The sequence below is a fragment of the Thermobia domestica genome, chromosome 18, assembly GCF_964235325.1.
Source record: "Thermobia domestica chromosome 18, izTheDome1.hap1.1, whole genome shotgun sequence".
Lineage (NCBI taxonomy): Eukaryota > Metazoa > Arthropoda > Insecta > Zygentoma > Lepismatidae > Thermobia > Thermobia domestica.
The window spans coordinates 90,109,710-90,126,157 of NC_137471.1; the positions used below are offsets into that span (position 1 = coordinate 90,109,710).

General features: G+C 34.0%; 1 protein-coding gene across 4 annotated transcripts in view; it reads right to left on the bottom strand.

The window, feature by feature from the left end:
* Window positions 1-11,477: 11,477 nt before the first annotated feature.
* Src64B (Tyrosine-protein kinase Src64B) overlaps window positions 11,478-16,448 on the bottom strand; it is a 371,393-nt gene continuing 366,422 nt past the window's right edge. For all 4 annotated transcript variants that reach the window (XM_081745057.1, XM_081745060.1, XM_081745058.1 and 1 more), the window contains one exon: window positions 11,478-14,238. The gene's annotated coding sequence lies outside the window, so the exon portion shown is untranslated. The remainder of the gene's footprint in view (window positions 14,239-16,448) is intronic.

The window sequence follows — 16,448 nt, forward strand, 5'->3', positions numbered from 1 at the left end:
AAAGGTTTGGAGGAGTGCGTGCCCCACCTAACCGTTTTTTCCAGGAAAATACGCAAACCGTATTCCCTAATTTTTTGTCTACAATATCTGTCCAAATTTCAGTAACTTCAGTTCACTTTTTACCTTTCAAGCGTCAACTTTCGAAATTTTGGTTTTGGGTTTTTTGCCCCTAAAACCGTCTTTCCGCGAAGAAGAAAACAACATATTCCATTATTTTTTTGTATATACAAAAAGTCTTGTTGCAATTCTTCATCTCCTTTACACACATCTGACATACTGTTACTAGCAATTTTCAGTTTTTGTGATCAAAGATTTGGAGGAGTCGGTGCCCCACCCAACCGATTTCTCCTGGAAAATACGAAACCCGTTTTCACTCACTTTATGTCTATAATATCTGTGCACAATTTCACTCACTTCGGTTAACTTCTTTTTGCCTTTCGGGAGTCAATTTTCAAAATTTTATTTGGGAGATTTTGCCCCCAAAAACCGTTTTCCCGCCGAACATGAAAAAACCTGTATTCATTAACTTCCTGCGTATTGTCCATACAAAAAGTTATGTTGCAATTCTTCATGTCCTTTACACACATCTGACATACTGTTACTATCACTTCTGATTTTTCGGGATCAAAGATTTGGAGGAGTTAGTGCACCATCCTACCCTTTTTTCCAGGAAAATACGAAACTCGTATCCTCATTTCACGTCTGCAATATCTGTGCACAATTTAATTCACATCGGCTCACTTTTTCTTGCCTCTCGGACGTCAATTTTCAAAATTTTGGGTGGGAGCTTTTGCCCCCTAATACCATTTTTCAGCAGAACATAAAAGAACCCATATTGCTTTATTTATGGCGTATTATCCATACAAAACGTTTTGTTGCAATTCTTCATGTCCTTTATACACTTCTGACATACTATAATTAGCATTTTAATTTTTTGTGATCAAAGGTTGCGAGGGTCCATGTCCCACAGGACCATTTTCTTCGGGAAAATATGAATACGTATCCTCATTTATGTGTAGAATATCTATGCACATTTGCACTCACTTCGTTTTGCCTTTTGGGCTCAACTTGCAAAATTTAATGTGGTAGCTTTTGCCCCTAAAATAGTTTTCCCGCAGAACTTAGAAAAACCCATATTCGTTAACTTTTTGCGTACTGTCCATGCACTAAGTTATGTTGTAATTCTTAATGTCCTTGACACACATCTGACATACTGTTATTAGATCTTTTGATATTTTGTGATCAAAAGTTAGGTGGGTTCCGTGCCCCACCCACCTCTTTTTTCCAGGAAAATTGCAAACCCATATTCCCTCATTTTATGTCTACAATGTCCGTTCACTATTTCATTCACTTCGGTTCACTTCTTTTTGACTTTCCGGCGGCAAGTTTCATAATTTTGGGTGAGAGCTTTTGCCCCGAAAAGTTTTTCGCGAAAAAAAAAAATCATTTATTTCTTGCGTAATGTCCATATATAAAGTTTCGTTGCAATTCTTCATGTCCTTTACACACATCTGACTGACTACCACTCTTCATTTTACGTGATCAAAGGTTTGGAGGGATCGGTGCCCCACTCAGCCGTTTTTTTTTTTTTTCAGGAAAACACGAAACGCGGATTCCCCGATTTGGTCTACAATATCTGTGCACAATTTCATTCACTTTGGTTCACTTCCTTTTTCCTTTCGGGCATCAACTTTCAAAATTTAGAGTTTGAGCTTTTGCCCCTGAAAACCGTTTTTCCACAGAAATTTTTTAAAAATCTTTTCCTTTATTTTTGCGTATTGTCCATACACGCAACTTGATTCAATTCTTCATGTCCTTTCACACATCTGACATGCTGTTACCAGCACATTTTATTTTTCGTGATCAAAGGTTTGGAGGGATCCCTGCCCCATCCAACCGTTTTTTCCATGAAAATACGAAACTCGTATCCTCATTTTACATCTGCAATATCTCTGCTTAATTTCATTCAGTTCGGTTCACTTTTTCTTGCCTTTCGGACGTCAAGTTTCAAAATTTTGGGTGCTAGCTTTTGCCCATAAATCCCTTTTTCCGCAGAAAATTAAAAAAAGCTCGTATTCCTTTATTTTTTGCGTATTTTCCATTCAAAATGTTTCGTTGCAATTCTTCATGTCTTTTAAACACATCTGACATATTGTTAGTAGCACATTTTATTTTTCGTGATCTAGGGTTTGGAGGGGTCCATGTAAAACCCAACCATTTTTTCCAGGAAAATAGGAAACCGTATTCCTTCATTTTACGTTTACAATATCTGTGGAGAGATTCATTCACTTCGGTTCATTTCTTTTTGCCTTTCGTGCGTCAATTTTCAAAACTTTGTGTGTGAGCTTTTGCCCCCTAATACCATTTTTCAGCAGAAGATAAAAGAACCCACATTTCTTTATTTCTGGCGTATTATCCATACAAAAAGTTTTGTTGCAATTCTTCATGTCCTTTATACACTTCTGACATATTGTTATTGGCATTTTAATTTTCTCTGATCAAAGGTTTGGAAGGGGCCCGTGCCCCAAACGACCATTTTCTCCAGGAAAATATGAAACCTGTTTCCATATTTTATGTTTACAATATCTGTGCACATTTGCACTAATTTCGGTTCACTTCTTTTTGCCTTTCGGGCTCAACTTTCAAAATTTAGTGTAGGATCTTTTGCCCCTTAAAACAGTTTTCCGCAGAACTTAGAAAAACCAGTATTCGTTTACTTTTTGCGTATTGTCCATACACTGAGTTATGTTGCAATTCTTAATGCCCTTGACACCACATTTGACATACTGTTATTAGCACTTTTGATATTTTGTGATTAAAGGATAGTGGGGGATCCGTGCCGCACCGACCCCTTTTTTCCAGGAAAATAGCAAACCCATATTCCCTCATTTTATGTCTACAATGTCCTTGCACAATGTCATTCACTTCGGTTCACTTCTTTTTGCCTTTCCGGCGGTAAGTTCCATAATTTTGGGTGAGAACTTTTGCCCCTAAAACCGTTTTTCCGCAGAAAATACCCTTCTCCATTTTTTTGCGTATTGCTCGTACGTGAAGTTTCGTTGGAATTCTTCATGTCCTTTACACAAATATGATATACTGTTACTAGCACTTTTGATATTTCGAGATCAAATGTTTGGAGGGGTCCGTGCCCACCTGTTTTTTTAAGGAAATACGGACCCAGTATTCCCACATTTTATTTTGACAATATCTGTGCAAAATTTCTTGCTCTTAGGTTTACTTCTTACCTTTCGGTCGTCAAATTTCAAAATTTTGGGGTAAGTTGTTTTGCCTCCTAAAACCGTCTTTGCGAAGAACATAGAAGATCCTGTATTCCTTTATTTTTTCTGTATTATCCATACAAGAAGTTTCGTTTCAATATTTCATGTCCTTTACACACATGTGACTGACATACTGTTACTAACTCTTTTGATTTTTCGTGATCAAAGGTTTGGAGGGATAGGTGCCCCACTCAACCGATTTTCCAGGAAAATACGAAACGCGGATTTCCCGATTTGGTATACTATATCTGTGCACAATTTCATTCACTTCGGTTCACTTCCTTTTGCTTTTCGGATATCAACTTTCAAAATTTTGGGTTTGAGTTTTGTCCCTTAAAACCGTTTTTCCAAAGAAAATTTTAAAAAATATTTTCCTTTATTTTTTGCGTATTGTCCATACTTGCAGTTTGATTCAATTCTTGATGTTCTTTTACACACATCTGACATGCTGTTACCAACACATTTAATTTTTCGTGATCAAAGGTCTGGAGGGGTCCGTGCCCCACCCAACCGTTTTCTCGAGGAAAATACGAAACCCGTATCCTCATTTTAAGTCTGCAATATCTGTGCACAATTTCATTGACTTTGCTTCAGTTGTTCTTGCCTTTCGGGTGTCAACTTTCACAAATTAGAGTGGGACTTTTATATCAAAACTTACGTAACTTTATGTCCCTTTTTCTTTTTTATGATTTTTTTTTTTGGTGGTGGTGAGGAGAGAAAGGCTTTCCTCTGATATCTGTTTCTTGCCATTGACCTTGTTTGAACTGTTGAAGTAAGATCATTTTGTAACTTTTAATGTCATCCAACTCCGTCACGATAATAAAATTGTCATTTTTAAAAATGTGTTTTTATTCTCTTATTTGCAGTTTGCCACACTGATATATTTATTACAAAATTGAGGTTTGGTCAAGCGCCTTTCGAATTCGCAACCAACCCAACCGCCGAGCTTATTGGGTTGCCTGCTATTGCAGGAAAAGGAGAATTGCAGGTGGTAATGCACTTTTGGAGTAGTGTATACAATACACAACAGACAAACTAAGGATTCCTCCGTATCATTGTCATTTTAATGCTACTGAAATAATTTGGGGCCAAGTGGAAGACTTCGTAGCAGAAAACAACAAGTTGTTCACGTTAACATCTGTGCGAAACCTCGTAGAAGAAGCTATATAAAAAGTTTCACCCGAACAGTGGCGAAACGTGATTGATCATACATGGGGTGATATAAAAAGAGCGTGGGAATTGGAAGGTATTTTGCAGGAAAGAGTAGGCAGACTTATAATAATGTTGGAGATAGTGACAGCGAGAATGCTTTATTCGAATATTGTGGTGTTTCCCTCTAGAGCAGCAGTGATAGTAAAAGATATGTAGGAATAGTTTTTCATTATGTATAACAAATAAATACTACATTGATGTGAATTACATGTTCGCTGCAGAGTTTTTTTTACACTAAAATTTGTTGTTTTCTTTCTTACATACACTCTAGATTTCACTCTATCGTATTGCTGTTATTCTATATGGGCAACCAAGACATAATATTATACAATATATTGTTTTTTATTCGTTGTTTCATTAACAATTAGTACGGAATATTAATCTCGCCGCCCGCAAAGTCCGGCCGCCCTCAACGAGGAAGCAGACGATTCTCCCCTTGCGCAAGAAGCACATGGCAACACCACTTCCTCTGTTGTACTCGCTAGCTGAGCTGTCAGAAATCATCGTTCGCTGGCCAGAGTATAGCTTGAAATATTGAGCGAAAAGTTTTCTTATACGACTATCTTTACTTGCTTCATCCAGTTTTGTATATACTGCAGATAAGAACTCTGTAAGAACTGTAGATTTCACAGCAGTTCGAAGATCTTAACGTCCCACGATTAAGCTCTTTAAGCTAACACGAGAAGGTCCCACATGTCGCTGAAATCTGATTGCCACATAGCACATCTGATTGAGCATCATGAGAAATGAAACTGAGCAAAATTTAAGGAGCTCTGGATCAGAAGAATAGGAGCTACGAGGCTTCAAAATTTGAATATTTTATATATATATATATATATATATATATATATATATATATATATATATATAGTATGACACTAAATTCGTTGTACAAAAGCAGAGGAATGATTCCTAAGAGTAAAACGAACAAAAAAGTTCCAATAAACAGGGCAAAAACCGTGTCGTTTACGTGTTATAGGCTGCCGAAAGAGTGGGAAAACAAACTTTAAGGTCAAATATTGCACAAACTGCTGAGCGTAGACGTGATGCGGCATATCATCAAAGGATCTTAACCTGCTCTATCCAAGTTTGCAGTTTCCAGATTTGTGCAATGTCGGCACAAGGGATTCCCCAAAGCACGTTACGGATTCCCAGAAATTTTATAACGTATATTGAGTGGACAAGAGCATGTAAAGGACTTCTCACTGCCTGGAAATACTACTACTGGCAGGTCAGTACTCATACACGAAGATTGAAAGATGGCGGATGAGGTAATTTATCACTGTGCGGGTTGCATACCTTCTCAAAAAGTACTAGTTAAAACGTTCTACAAGAATTCACTGGAATTTTATTTCTGCGATGTAAAAATATGTACAACACTAGCCGATAGGTAACAGAAAATAAAAAAAATCCGATTGCTGATCTGGAATATTAATGACATTGTATCGCTTTTAATGACTATCTGTTACTAATGCTACTGTCGTTGAGTTCATTTGTTGTTTCGTAATGTGCATACTCTTCTGTCATTCTCTGCAGTATTTTTTCAGCCCCTTCGAGGCTAAGCGGTTAGCGTATGCGACTTTTGCATGGGAGACCCGGGTTCGATTCTCAGCGGGAGCTCATGTGGTTCGGATTCCGCTTTAATCAGTTTGTCCAGTGGCTACCTGAACGGCACGCTAATACACCCCGCTTCATATCTTTTTGTTCTCTTCACAGATGAAGCTAAGTTTTCCCGTAATGGAGTATCCGATATTCACAATCAACATTTGTGATCCGAGGCAAACCCAAACGGAATGTCAACTCTTGCTCATCAGGAACGGTTCTGTGAATGTGTGGGCAGGAATCGTTGATAATTATCTCATCGAACCGTATCTATTACCACAAGGCTTGACCTAGGTATCGCGTGGGTGGGATTATCGCGTATTTTTGGGAGAGGTTCTGCCTGAACTATTAGAGATTGTGCCACTGGCTGTTTCGAAATACGTGGTTTATGCACGACGGTGCTAAAGCACATTTCGCTGCGGAGATGCGAAATTTTCTCAACACATTCTTTCCGAACAAAGGGATCGGCGGAGAAGGACCAGTGTCTTGGCCACCTTGCTTACCAGACCTTAACCTCTTAATTTCTTTTTTTGGGGCCATATGAATCAACTAGTCTATATGACGAGTGTACAATCAGAGGATTTGGTTGCACGAATTTTTGGTGCTGCCTGGAGCATTAGGGAAATGCCAGGAGTGTATCAATGCGTCCGCCGGTCCCTTTGCCGCTGCTGTAACCTTTGCATTTACAGGGTCGAAACTTTGAACATCTTTTGTAGTGACAGTTCTGACAACCATCCTCTTTTAATTTCAACAAAACTCTTCTCAGTATCATGCTCTCTACAACTCCTTTCGGTATGCAGTCCCGTTATACGATTTGGAACCAGAAACATCAGCCTCTGTTACAAACAAACATCGCAAGTGGAACGAATGTTTTGTTTCACGTCCGTCAGTTTACTACATTGATTGGGATAAAAAAGGAACGTATGGTAGTCGCATTTTTGTGATATACTGATCAAAATGAATGTGCTCAAACAGTTATGTGTATTATTATTATTATTATTATTATTATTATTGTTATTACGCGTTCTTTAGTTGTCTTTTAATAGTAGTTTTTGTTCAATTCCTGTAGTAGTAAAATTGGAAGCGTTCTCAAAAGCGTTGCAATATCATTAATATGACCAAGTCAGCAATTGGAATTTCTTTATTTTGTTACCTATCGGCTTGTGTTGTATATTTTTTACGTTGTACTGACGTGACGTTTCTAGTGAATTCTTGTAGAACGTTTTAACTAGTACTTTTTGAGGAGGTATGCAACCACGCACAGTGTTTATTACCTCATCTACCATCTTTTAATCTGCGTGTATGAGTACTGGTCTGCCACGTAGTATTATTTCTAGGCAATGAGACGTCTTCTAGATGCTCTGGTTCACTCAATTTAAGTCATAAAATGTACGCCTAAAGAAAATAGCATTGGCTTTCTGCAAAATAAAATATTATGGCTATATCTCACTTTTTAATTTGGATATTCTGAGAGAGAAAAAACTAAATAATATAAGGAGCAGACATATAAAACATTTTATTTGATATCTTTGTACAAGGTTTCCTGCATTCTTTGTATTCAAAGATTAAAACAAAAAGGCAATATATATATATATAGAGAGAAAGGATATAAAAATTTACATCTGCACAAAACATTTACATACAATTAAGACTCTTAACAATAAATTTGTGTGTTCGTCAATAAATTCTCTCGCCAACGATATCCTCTAATTTATAAATATAAGTATGTACAAAATTAAGCTAATTTACAATTCGGTTTAAGTAGTACAAATACGCGTATACGTCCTGCTTGAATTATGATAGTTTCTTTACCACTGAGAATAATTATCAAATATCCTCATATTAGGTAATCTTATAATAATACTTATGATTTTTTTAAAATCACGATTTGTAGACTTCTTCAGAACTGTACTTTAGTTTTTGTCCTGCACATTATTACCAATCTAATTACTTGATTAATTGTTAACTCTGTTGGGCAATGCGAAAAACTTTTGATTAATTAATCTCTTTGAAATAAAAACTGATGAAAAATGATCTCTTCAGTGTAAAAAAAAAAAAAAAAAAAAAAAATAAAATAAAATAAAATAAAATAAATAAAAAATAAAAAAAACAACATAACAATACAGGTATAAGCATTACGCACATTCAATAGTATAACATACAATGTTAGATATATAGATCTTTAAGCTTACGCACTTATATACATATACATGCAATTTCCAAAGCAACACTTTAATGTCATGTTTGCTGCATATGACTTGCATATGTAATTACTTACTACTCAAAAAATCAATATACTTGAGTACTGTGTTGCATTTGTAAGAATCTAACTTCATAAAGTATGTACGGAGACTTCTGAATTAACATATATTATGCAGAAATACAAGCTCTTCCGTCTTTTATCAGAGGATACCTTCGGCGAGGCCACTATTAGCCTGCTCGACAGCAGGTCACAAATAAATACACGAATAGACAAAAATACATTATAAGTCAATCTCAAGTACAATAATATCTTACAATAGACTGAAAAACTATTTGGTACCCTATCTGTATTTGAAAAACTATTGTTTTGTCTATAAGTAATTTACATTTTTTCTGTCTCGAGATTTGTTCGTATATTTTCTTGCTAAAACTGTTAGAGACGAAATCTAACTAGTGCAACTACGTCGATACAGATCAACACAACATTAATCATAATTTTGTATTTCTCCATTACAGGAGATGATTTATTATTTCCATTATTACTCCTGACATTCTTAGCAGAAAAATATTGGTCCACAACAGTTTTATTTCTATATGCTAAGACACTTGTGTTCACAATAGCATTTTTTCTGGGTCATGTGTGATTTGGTTTGTAAATTTTTTTTCTAGAAAATTATGATTTAGGTAAACTTTATAGATAATGTTAAGAATGATCGATATTGAAGTAATTTCGTACAAAACTGAACCACATATTATCATCTACCATCTTTATTTTATTTTCCTCTCAATCTTTAGGTATGATTCCTATCATTCATTTAAAAAAAAAAAAAAAAAAAAAAAAAAAAAAAAAAAAAAGTCTCATTTGTCATATACATATAAGTCACGTTCAACATAGTTGCAATTTTGAGACTTCTGTATAAAAATCTTTACGTGGAACAAATTTTTCACGAAATTTTTTACATATTCTCAATTTTTTTTTTAAATACCAACCTATTATAGCGAAGACTTAGAAGGTCAAAAGAGCATTGCATTATTGTTTATTGAACGTGATAACAGTTTAGAAGTTCTACTTGAAGTCTATTTCTTAAAACTACTAGTCTTGTAGTACTAGTGTAAAACTTTTCAAAATCAAAGATTGTACACTTGTATCTATCATGAAATCATGACAAATTACGGATATCAGCAGTAGTATTTAGAAATTATTTCTATCTTTAATTTAGAATTTCTACTTCATATTTTAGGACTTATGGAAAACTACTAGACTTGTTGCTTTGAGAAATAGGCCCCTGGTCTACAGTATTTTGAAGCCAAATGCAATATCCCGGTACAGTTGCTACACAAAACAGATTTCATTTTAATCTAACAACATAACTATTATCTTTTATAGCCAACAATCGGTTACAACACTTCGTTCTCTCTTCGAAGCAAATATTTTAATCTAAACCGAATACGAAAATTTAGTTTTGTTGAGTTTCTTTTATTAGTTTTAACTTTACACTCGTGAGATAGACACCTTGTTTTATATCTTGCTTCAGATTCATTCAAAAATTCGATAATCGTGGAATTTTCACTGATAATGCAGACAGCATACCCCGAGAATATTTAACGATTAGTGATTCTTTGAATAAATTCGCAACCGGCTAGAAAGAGCAAGGTCCATCTTTGAAGTTCATTCTTGGTGTCATGTTGAATGAAAACTATCATGTTCTCACTAGAATATTAACGGACACATACTATGACTCAAAACAGTATAGTTTATCCAAAGCGCTACCTCATACCAAGCAAGCAGAATTAAAGCCTGCATATTTACTTATTACATGTATGTTCCTTGCTTATTAAATGGTTTGAGAAATACTACGACTGCTACTATTTTAACAACGAAATAAGTATTTTACGAACAGATGAAGGATACAGCTAGATCAATTTTGAGAATCAAAATTTTGAAAACTCAGAAGAAAAAAACATTTAGGCACAATTGATACTAAAATACCACTAATATGCATAAAATACGCACTATTTCAAATCGAACGTCCATATTAAACTCAACATGAAGAACCTAAAATTGTTTATATGAAAGTTATTAATATTTTAACTATTGGGGAGTTTATATACAATTTGGCAATACTATGCCACGATTTATTGAGATCAGTGTCCAAATTAAGAATATTCTTTTGTCAAAATGTAAAATTATTGATAAGTGTTGCAATATGAAATTTTAGATTTACTTAAAATATTTATTGCACTAATTTAGCTTGAAATAAATGTCTTGCCAATTCGCATTATACCCTGAGTTCTTATTGTGTTTCTTATTCCTGACTTAAAAAGTATCAGAATAGGTATATCGGCATGTCAAAAATGAATCACGAAGATATACTTATTCTGATATGGCGCAGTCACTGCACAAGGGAATCAAGCTTTTATATTATTATTATTATTATTATTATTATTATTATTATTATTATTATTATTATTATTATTATTATTATTATTATTATTATTTGGGACATATTTTATCTTTAAGATCTTTATCTGAAGCTCCTTTCAGAATCCGAAATATTTATCACCAAATATTTTAAACTTTTTTTTTTTTTTTTCATCATAAAAGTACCATACAAACTTCATGTTTCTCTATGCTCTAAATGCCCCATATTTGCAGTGAAGTTCGTAACCCTCTCTCCTCCGGCCATTGCTTATTTGTGAATTTACTTTGGAGTAGTAATGGAATCGTCATGTATCAATCCACTGGTTTGCTTTACCCCATCCTCTTATTCGTTTGCGTATTATTCGTGTTTCTACTGTATTGATTTTATTAATTGGAGTTTATTAAATGTCCCTTTATATATATAAAATAATGGCTTGGTAGCATTTTCAACTTGTTACGTATCAAGTTTGCAGCATTGCAGAGTCCTATTATTATGCAAATTCTTTTACACAAAACGCCTGTTCGGTGTTCTTTCTTCTTTCAGAAAAATTGTTTCCTCAAGTAACACTAGAAAACACTAATACTATTTTATTCCCACAGCTAAATTTTCAACCAAAATTCATCCTCACTTCTCATTTTTTGTAGTTTATTGATAAGCTATATACAGTAAGGCACAGAAGTACGGTTGTATTTTCATCTACTCCTATTTAAGTATCTGAGTGACAAAGAACAAGAGTTCTACTGCTAGTACTATAAAAAACTTTTTTTTTTTTTAAGACAGTTTTTACTTTTCATATATTTATCCGAGGCGAAAATTTTATATATATAAATCACACTTCCACATACGTGAGCAGTATTACACATTCACAGCTAAATAATCTTTTATCGAAAGTTTAATATCTTGACAATGATTATGGGAAGCGACTGAGAAATTCTTTCACATTGCAAGTAAAAAATTAGGTTATCCTCCCGAACACGTATGTAGAAGAACAGTGTTCAAATAGTCTCCATCACCAACCAAAACTTTTTTTTCAAAGAGTAATAGCAATACTTTTACATTATAATATTTCCTCGTACACAAATATCTTAAAAAACATTTGCTACATACTCTAATAACATTAATAGAGAATGTTACTGAAAATGTTTACTCCCTAAATCCTCAAATATAAATCGAACTTTGTTTCTCAATTTTTTTTTTTTTTTTTTTTTTTTTTTTTTTTTTGTATGGGACAATGATGTTCTATTTATCTTGTAAGGATATCTTGAAAAGCGCCAAGTAATTCCTACAAAGTACATACAATCTTTCTAAAAATGACCGATGCCTCATAAACAATATTAAATGGCTTGCGAAGAATGTATGCGAACGTCTGATTAACAGCTGTTCTTAAGTATTTGCAAAGTATGCCATCAGTATTGCAGGAAATGTTTTAACAATGATAGAATACTGCAATAGGTATTTTTTTTTTTAAACTGAAAATTAGCAAGTTAGTTCTTAGCTCATGACTGAATCCAGTAGATTTGACTTTTGTAAGTCAAATGATGCTTTCATTTAAAAAAATAAAAAATAAATAAATAAAAAATTATTCATCGCTTATGGTAATGGATTGCCAAACAACAAAATTTCTTCCGTTATAAAATTATCAAATTATGTAAGAATTCTAACAATACGAGAGAACGGAGATTCACAGAAGTGAGAGAGACTAATGTAGTATATGTTCAAGTACCATAGAATAACTACTTTATGTGTAGCACAATGAATTACTTGAAAGAAAGGTGAATAAGCTCGAAATATTTATTTTCGCGTTGAAACCAAAACCGAGGTAACTTTCACCACTGTCGAAATATTTTTTTCTCTGTTAGAAGGAAGACTCATTTCCGATATTTTATCCCGACTAACATTATTAAGTCTTGAGAAATTTTAGCATGTTATACGAAGGACTAGACTAGGATTCCTGAAATGTGATTATATATAAAGCAATGAGTTAGAAGTAAATTTAAGTACCAAAAATATGTTCGATTAAGAGTAAGAAACAAAGGAAGTTTGTACTTCCTGACACATTCATAAATGCTTGTAAGAAACTCAACATATACATTACTAGTATATCCACAATATTGAATAAAATTAGCTTCAAATATATCTTACGTAACATATTAAAGATTCATTTGCGCACTAAGGCACATATACTTTCTTTTCCAAAATTAGTTTCAGTTTCTTCAGGATATAGAGGATATGTAAGGAAACCAACTAACCCACTGTTATCACGTAGTTTCTTTCAAAGTAAATATACCACGAGAATACATTGAATAGAATCACAATGACCCATAAAAATGCTAAGTACTTTTATGAACGATTTTTTTATTTTCTTTCATTGATTTAAAAACACAACTATCTCGTTTTTAATATTTATGCAAATTGTCGTATCTATTAGTTTTAGTACAAATCAAAATCTGACACCAAAATAGGAGTGATCTGAAAGAATTTAAAATATTCCTATAAAGAGTAGAAACTTTTATAAAAAATCACTAACAATATTATGTATATATATCATAAGTATACTGTTTTTGACATTGAAAATTGGATTTCATGATCCTGTACTTAGTGTCTATTAACAATATTCTACTTCAATAAGTCTATGATTCTTTGTCCCAAATTTATCAATACAAGTGTACATCACAAATAATTTACAACTAGTCCTATCACAGTAAAATCAAACTGTATATTTGCAATGTTACATCTTATCACAAGTAAATAAAAATTCTCGTCTAAGAATTCAAAAAAATGGAGGGAGGGGATAATACAAACGAAGTGTTAAATCTTCTTTGTTCTGTACATAACGTTCACTGTAAAATGTATTAATTCTCGACAAGAGAATTAGTACCTGTAAGTAAGTACAGACCTATCAAGATCAGTATAAAATATGATGAAATTCCACCCACTTTAGAGTGTATATAGTGTACCTATATAATATAGATATAATGCAATTTTAAAATTAATTACAACTTTCATCATTTCCAATACCGAATACAGTTATATAGAAAAAGAACTACGCATCGATACTTCAGTTGCAGAAAGGAGTTATCTCTTATCTGGTCTCTTCAACTACATATACATATAAATTAATGCCCAATCTAGTTACACTGGAATGAAGCACATACTGTAACATGGGAATACCTCGTTACTGGTGCCATACAGGAGAAACTTTACGGCGTAGCACATTACATGACAAGCAATAAATTTGCTAGCATTTATTCAGAACTTCACTTCCGTATTAGGTTCTACTGTTTTCACTTTCAATAAATAAAGGAATCATTATTTTTATTTTAACACTCCACTTCATGTAATACTGTCAATTATGCAAAATCACTCATTCAAACATACCTACACATTCAAGCACACACAATTAAATGATAAAACTATTAGCATCTATAGAATCCTTTGGTTTGGAAATCACTTTTTCGGCTTAGTATTCCTTCCTTTGTCAAAATACTGTTGAGATGCTTCGTTATTGCTGACAGTGCAACCTGAAAAAGAAAAGAATAATTTGTGTAAAGAAAATAAAGCAGAGAAACACTAAGAACTGTGTTAAGAGGATAAAAAACAAATACAAACTTTACAAAAAATATACATAGTTTAATTATTTATTTCAAAATGATGCGTACAAATCCATACTTGACGCATATAGCATGTAGCACATAATTAGAACTAGCAGTTAATTAAGACTATGGTTTGATTAGCATAGTAGCTACTTAACTAGAGCACTATTTACCATAATTTAGTTGACATTATCAGTGATGAGATACTCGTATGAGGTGAAGCATTTGTTTATGTGAAGTCTGCTGCTTTTAGTGCTACTGAGAGGTACTGAATAGAAGACTATGGATTACTTGTAAGAGAATTTTTAAGTTAAAGTTCGATGAATGGATTGGCAGGATTACTGCTGACTGGCATTCCCGTTCCACAAGTCTTATCCCAATGGATTTTTTCGTCTGGAGTACAGTAAAAAATAACGTTTTGTCCATAAAGATTCATGATATGAAACGAATTAAATCTATATGAAAACTTACATTTTAAAATTTCTGACAAAACGTTAGTGTGCTTTAGTGTTGCGCAGATATGAACTTTGCATACAACAGAATGGAAGCTACTTTGAGCATCTTATATACTTAAGCGCTATCTCTACCGCTATTTTATTATTATTATTATTTTTATTTTTAATTACAACATGTTATCTGTATTACTTTTAGTTTGTATTTCACCTCTACATTAGAAATGCAATTCTGCCAGCTGACTTACGGGTTATCAGGTATATCTGTACCCATTTATCACTAAAATGTTAATGTCGACTGAGAATCGGACACAAAGCAGTAATAGAACTATTATGAATTTAATTGTTTCGTTTGCTCGCTCGCTGTAGTCTCAATCACGTTAGCCAGTGTTTATCAAATTATCAAAGAAACCTAAGATGTTATCGAATTCCTACTCTGACTTCCCTCTTTCTATTTCTGTCATTTTTACATGGCGAAAGAGCTACAATTTTTTGTTACTAGTACTATTTACTTATCTCAAGTGACAAGACTAGTTCAAATATATACTTAACTCTTATGGTATTCAAGGTATTTTTTATATTGTGGCATAACAAGGGCGCAAATATTGTAGCCTATTGAACCATAAAAGCAGGTTTATCTCCATCAAAACAGTTCTCTCACTATTAATATATCGTTCCCAACGCGTCTTCCACTCGTGGAACACCTCCTCGAATCCACATTTGAAACAATGTACAGAGGTCTTCTATGCAGCGTAATCTAAAAGTGTATAAACATCCTAATAAGAAGTAAACGCTGCAAAATATAACCAAAGTAACAATGTAGGTGGTGAATAGGGAAGAGAGAAAAATGTTTTAAGACATGTCTCAACTACTCTGCCATCTTGGATTTTAAGCAATTGGCTTAAATGGAAACCATAGCATGTGATACATCATTTTAATAGCACTTTTCGTGGAAATTCAATGGTGCTGTTATTTTTGCTAGTGCTAACTATTAGGAAGTTATGACTGTTTCTTTCTTATGTTTCCAATCAAAGAGGACCACTCACTGTAACATGTGTTCAATGTGTTTCCCATTCCAGTCAATTGTCAGATGCATTGAGAGTTCCTAATCACCCAAAATGTTGCGCAAAGTGTTGGCTGTGATGCTGAAATATACGTTTATTATTCGTTCCTTGAGATGCTGCACATTCCTAATTTTCACGTATAAACAATAGATTCACATGGCCGCACAGGTAGTAGTCCAGCTTGGTCAGGTCAGAAGAACGAGGTGACAATTCCATAGTACCTCGCAGACTAATCCACATTAGGAAACTGCTGATCGAGGTACTTATGGACACAGGTACTGTAATGGGGTGGTGCGCCATTGTGTTGGAAAAACTTAGCAGTAGTAATGGCAAGATATATTCTACCACGCGCCGGTAACCCATGGATGGACTCAGCAAGTGTCTTCGACACGTCACGCTACGCCACACCACATCATGCCGGGAACCTAGGATGCGTGAAATCAATGCGGATTACTACCCGACCAAAACTGCACTTTATGTTTGTTAGCCTCGCCCGACAAGTAAAAGTTCGACTCATTAGAAAACAATGCGTCAGAAGCGAATGTTGGGTTTTGTTGCAATTGCTCTGTGGCCAACTGAGCAAACTCCCGACGACGATCTGGATCATAACTATAAGGTTGGT